Source organism: Panthera uncia, chromosome F1 (genome assembly GCF_023721935.1).
Source record: "Panthera uncia isolate 11264 chromosome F1, Puncia_PCG_1.0, whole genome shotgun sequence".
Lineage (NCBI taxonomy): Eukaryota > Metazoa > Chordata > Mammalia > Carnivora > Felidae > Panthera > Panthera uncia.
In genome coordinates, this window is record NC_064813.1 from 36,781,870 (window position 1) to 36,787,869 (window position 6,000).

At 36.3% G+C, this 6,000-nt stretch overlaps 1 long non-coding RNA gene across 1 annotated transcript in view; it reads right to left on the bottom strand.

Moving 5' to 3' along the window:
* LOC125925373 (uncharacterized) overlaps nt 1-5,303 on the bottom strand; it is a 63,629-nt gene extending 58,326 nt beyond the window's left edge. Inside the window, exon 1 of the long non-coding RNA XR_007458811.1 lies at nt 5,005-5,303. This is a non-coding gene — a long non-coding RNA (uncharacterized LOC125925373). The remainder of the gene's footprint in view (nt 1-5,004) is intronic.
* Between the last annotated feature and the right edge of the window lie 697 nt (nt 5,304-6,000).

Genomic DNA, 6,000 nt, shown 5'->3' on the forward strand with positions numbered 1-6,000 from the left:
CATTAATCTTGTAGCTATATTAACATGACTAAATATTAAATGTTTTCAATTAGTTTAGATTGACTAGTAAGGGGAAAACACAAAGACAAAACTGAGGCAGTGAGCCTCACAATGCCTCCACTGATTTCTCCACTGGCCCTTCCTTTGCACATGGTCAATTAGAATTGAAAATCCTGAGCTGATTTCATTCGCTGGAATTTTTAAGCAGGTCAGGAAGAAAGATGTTATTGAAAGGAAAAGTCTCATCTAAATAAGAAAGGAGCACGTGGCCATCTGGTCTTAGCTATACATATAAAAAGTTATTTCAGCTGAACTGCAGACTTGGTGTTTAAAAAGATGTGCCAAAAACCAACCCCAAATCTGTTTACGGTAAAATATCCCAAATGTTTCTTTTTAAACCTCCAAATATGCAATACACAGATCATTTCCTATCTGTGATTCATGAGCTCATTTGACCCCAGCGCCTCACTGAGCTTGACTGAGTTTCAGACAGTGGAACATTCAATCACTCTTAGAATACTATTCCTTAATGGGATATCAACAGGACCGTGGGTCTTTCGAAAATTGTGAAAATAACTTGGATAGTTTTCACTCAAATTAATTTTGAGGGCTGTCTTGCAGGTAGATTTGACAGAATAAAATCTGAGGCATGAAGCAGCCAAACCAATTTTCCTTCTTTTCTCATTGTGACTTGAGGTTCCTGGGCATTCTCTTTGCGGTGCTCAGATATCCACTCAAAATAACTTCAGGCCTCAAAGCCTAAAGGCTAAGTTTTTTTTTAAAAAAAAAACCCCAATCTGTCTTTTCATAAGAGAAACTGAGTGTGAGTCTACTTTTAGAAACCATCTTCATAATGTAAAGAAACAAAGTTGCTTTAAATAACATTTTATACCTCTTGCCACATTAGAGTCGTCTCTATTTGGACATGATTGAAATATAGTTTGATATGAGGCATTTGCAATAATTACATCATCAACACATTAATTTGGCCATTATTTGACTATGCCCTTCTGCTAGCATAGACATAGCTAGTTGACCTCCCCATGTAAATTTCATTGTGTTAAAATATGTTAATATCCTAATGCAACAGCATTTGACAATAACTCTGGTTATAATAAAATACCAACAATTATATCTGGTCATCAGACTCTCTTCAAATACATTTTATATATACTGTATCTACACACATGTGCAAGAATACACGATTATAACATCAACATATATGCTAAGCAAGAGTGTAGGTTTTCACTAAAGTCTTCAGAAAAATAATTGAATTAAGAATATTCTCATATATGAAACACAACAATCTTGACAGATCTCTGACATAAGATATCATTGGTTGTTTTTGTATATTTACTATGTTTGTTCTGCCATTTCAAATAAATCATTACTATTGTGTAAGAAGAATAAACTGTACTATAGTAAATTGTTCTTTCTCCTTTATGCTCTGAAAAACCATTTGTTCTTGAATTGGCGTTACGTAGTTCAACTATTTCAATCAAGTCCATTATCTTCTTCTCTTTGAAAGATGCCTCTTTAGTAACCTGTATTCCCAGTGGGCAATGTCATGTTTTGTTTTTAGAAAGTAGGTGAAATTTAAATCCAACAATTTTTAATTTTTTATGTTTGATAAAACAATTCTTAACTCATCCTCAGGCAAGAACTCCACTATACGCTGGAAAAACTATTTATGTAAAAATTATGGAGTCAGGCCCAAAAATTTCTCAAAAAAGTTATTTATTAGTTCACACTGGAGTCTTTACCCCACAGAATGTCACCTAACTTGTGTGGCTTGTTTTTTCTAAGTACAAAATGTGTCCATTCTTTGAGCTATATACTTTTCTCAACAAAAGTAACATGAAAGCAAAAAAAAGAACAAAACACTTTTTCTCTTGTTTTAAAACAACCACACAATACATCGGCAAGGTTCATCTCATTAATTTGTATGTTGGTGTATAAATAGTGCTGTTCATATACATGTGTCTTACAAATCCTTTCAAAATTAATCCTTTTCCAAGTGTGCAAGAAGGGAGTATTAAGTTCCACTTCCAAAATTTAAAACAGAATTTATCGAATGTTTGGCATATAAGAACTGGTTAAGTATACCTGGCCATTCTAGAATAATAGAGATTAATTTAAATTACATATAAAAACTTAGTAATGAAGAAACATTATGTATGCAAAGTTGTTCTGTATTGATGTCTCAGATATGGCAATATGTTTCAGTAAAATTATTCAACTTTGTTCTATTTGAGTAAAATAAAATAGTACAAGTAAATACACACATTATTAACAATCTGGACACTTCTTTGGTGGATAACTGTCTAGTGTAAAACCCACAAAATAAACTTGAAAACAGATATAAGCTCTACACCGGCCCACAAAATTTTAACCAAATTAACATCTAACCCAGAGCACATGAAATAAGCATTATATTTAAATCATTTGCATATATTCTTTAACCAATAAGTTGAGAGTGAAACAATTTAATATTTGCAAAAATTTAAATGGCAAATAAGAATCACCAAGTCATAACATCTATCAGCATTATAACATTTTTATCCAAGTGATTGCAAAATGTTCTGGAGTTTTACCTCCTATTCGTATCATTGAAATTCAACCACCTCTGAAACGGTCAACCAGCATATTAGTAACGCTTCCCAGAATGAAAAAACTCTGCCTGACTACATATATCTTTATAAACATGCCCATGCTGCCCCACAAACACATCTTCAAGAAAGAGATAGCTACAAATAAAATAGTCCTTTCCTGTGGGTGTTGGTTAACCCCACAAACATGTGAACTTCCTATGGGCACACACCCTACAGACATTGGCGATTAGGTGATTGAAAATGTTGCCCACAAAGGCGAAATTTTATATGTGATGACATCACCAGCAAACCCGGGTTTCTCTGTGATATAATGATATAATTGCCTGGCTGAGTGTGTCTCTTGAGTGTGTGTGTGTGTGTGTGTGTGTGTGAGGGGAGGTGGGGAGAGGGGGAGAGAGAGAGAGAGAGACCAGAGAGCCTTAAAGAACAGCATCATCAGAAATGCTATAACCTTCTGCAAGGTTTGCAAGAATCTTTCCACAGACCTTTGACTTTTTCCAGATTTCTTACAGCTTAAGTTCATTCAAAAATGCATTTCCCCGCACAGGCAAATTATGTTTTGTTTAGTTAGCACACTGTTAATCCTAAAACATCCCCCCGATGGGTCTGCTAAGATGAGATTTCTATACCAAATGAGGCATGTGTATCTGTATAATATGATGCAGGACTTGCAGGGTCCCTTGAGACCTGCCTTTGAAAGGATAAGACGTCTTGGTTGTAAAGGTAATGAAAGGGTTAAAAATTGAGGCTGTCTGGGGTAAAAGAAAGGGGATATTGTTGTCTTTAATCTTTCCGCAGTATGTGTAAGACTTCCATCCCGGATCTGCACATAGCAGCGGAATAGGCTCGGCATGCATTGCGTGCAAGCTCCTTGATTGTAGAGGGGGGGAAAAAAACCTGGCTGGAGTCCAGACAGGCTGGAGCTCTGTTGATCATTATGTCTAGCCTTCAGGTGTCTCAGCACACAGTGGGCGGCGGTGGGGGAGGTGTAGATAACATGAGAGCAGACAAAGAAAAAAAAATGGTGTATTTTAAAAAGATTATGCGAAAATTTGTGTCCAAGTCCTCTTTAAAAAATGAATCCTACCGTCTTGGACTTTTATAATTAGAACGCAAGCTCTGCTCTGGCAGATCTCTTTAAGCCATAATTAGTTATGTCTGGAGCCTTTGAATAATTCCTTTCAATAATTGATGGAGTTGATACTCTCTTTTAAAAATAAGGAGGGCAATGTTTTCTTACAAACTCTCTTTTTGTTGGAGGCTTTGTCGTTCAGAATCTTCATCAGTCACAATCACGTCGATTTGATTTGCCTTTTAATTTCTTATGAGACTTAGCTTATAACTTTTTAAGAATTTGGATGATTCTAGAAGTAAAGGCATAATGCACTGCTAGATTACCCTAGCTGAATGTAAAAAGAAAGCAATAATACAGGATCATTCTCCCCCATTTGTTTCCAATTATTTTATAAATAAATTAAAAAAAACTGGTTTGTACGTCGCTTCTGTTTGAAACTCCATCAAAAAAACCTTACCAAGAATGTGAGATGCTAAGCATATCGTTTGCCTTCTAGTAAGAAGAAATCCCAAATTATTTTATTCTTCAAGCATTCTTCTATAAAGAAGCTTCCGCATGCTTCCTCCCCACCCCCACATCCTCACTCCACCCTATTAGGAATTTCAAAAAAAAAAAAAAATCTTTATACATGGAAGGCTGGATCCTGATACAGAAAGCTGTCTTTTCCTTCTGTCTTTACACTGACCACTTTACACGGTCACCTTTCACTTCTGCCGGGACTTTATTTCACATTTTGTGGACTAAAATGCTGAAACCAGTTCAGTCTCTATCATTATTATGAAATGAAAAGTGGTAGTTAAAAAACATAAATAAAAAGAAAGCTCTGGCTTGAAGCCATTGTTCAGAATTTCAGAGCTATTTGCCCCCAAGTGTCTTAGCAGTCTTTCATAGCTAATTATAATAACTGTCAGATGTCTGGAAAGTCTATGGTACCCTTGTCAGTGGAGTCAGCCAAGTTTGCCTTTTATTTTTCTTGGGGACAGATCCGATCTGATTAGACATAAAGAATGAAAAGAAGTGAAGTAACTACATATGTGTGTGCCTTCATTTTTTCTTATGAACAAAGCAGCATACTGGAGCAATGTTCCGGGGTGCAGCTTCCTGCAGCTACTCTTTGGAATGCCTGACTTTTATTTTTAATTCTTTATCTTTAACGTAATAAAGCATGCAACAATTGTCCCTGAAACATTTTCCTGCCTGCTGAATACCCTTCCGTACACGTATAAAAGAGTACCCCAAAAAATCTTCAAATATTTGATGCTTATGACATAAAACTATTTTAATCAGTACACTTGACGGAAAGAAATGTATACTTACAATTTCAAAATGGTTATTTGTGCTAGTTCCTTGTCCCCGGAGGCATAGCAGAGGCTTTTGCCAGACTGTCCCTGACGCAGGTGCAGAATCCCCGTTTTCATGACAGAGGGAGGTAGGAAAGTGCTTCATAAAGTCACTCGGAACTCAGCCACTTGTGCTCAGGCATCCTTGCTCCTGTGAAAGCTGTACTATCTGCAGTTCTGAATTGAACTAAATTACAGCCCATGTGAAAGACAGAGGCAGCGAGTCATGTGGGAGATACACAGCCATCCTATTGGCCACCAAGACATAGCTTAGGCATTCTGCCTTTTCCACCATTGGTGAATAGTTAAAACTGAAAGCATCTGGATCCTCCTCTTGAGTTTATTTGTCCTTTATGTGTGGAAGAATGACTGTAGGATTTTACAGTGACAGAATTAGTTAAGAAAGGGACTGAAGTCATCCTTCACAGAAACCAGTGGGAGGAGATTGGAAGCTCAGCTTTTTCAAGATTTTTCTTTCCTTTTTATCCCCCTGCCCTGCAGTTTTGTCTGTGATTTGCCTGGTTGCCTGTCAGAAAAACGTGTGTGTGTGTGTGTGTGTGTGTGTGTGTGTTTTCCCAGTTAACTTTGGAGGTGACAGAAAGTAAATTCTCATCTCATTCCTTTGTGGAACTCAATCACATTTGGAAGCACAAAATCATTTTCTTTTTGTCAATCATGAATTTTCAGATTTTATTTTGATACACAAGCTTTATGCAGTTCTAAACTAGCAGACTAAATTATTCAATAGTGACCCAGAAATAGAATTAACTTTTTTGAGTTGCTGCTGAAAGCAGGGGGAAAAATAACTCTGGAAAACATTAAAAGGCAACAATGTCAAAGAAATCAAAGTAAGGGCTTCAGCTAAGCAGGGCTGGAGAGGAAGTATAATTTTTCTAAAGTCATTCTTTAATTTAGCACTTACGGTAATGCAAAACTGTAATAATACTGACAGCCAGAATTTATTTTTCAGTTA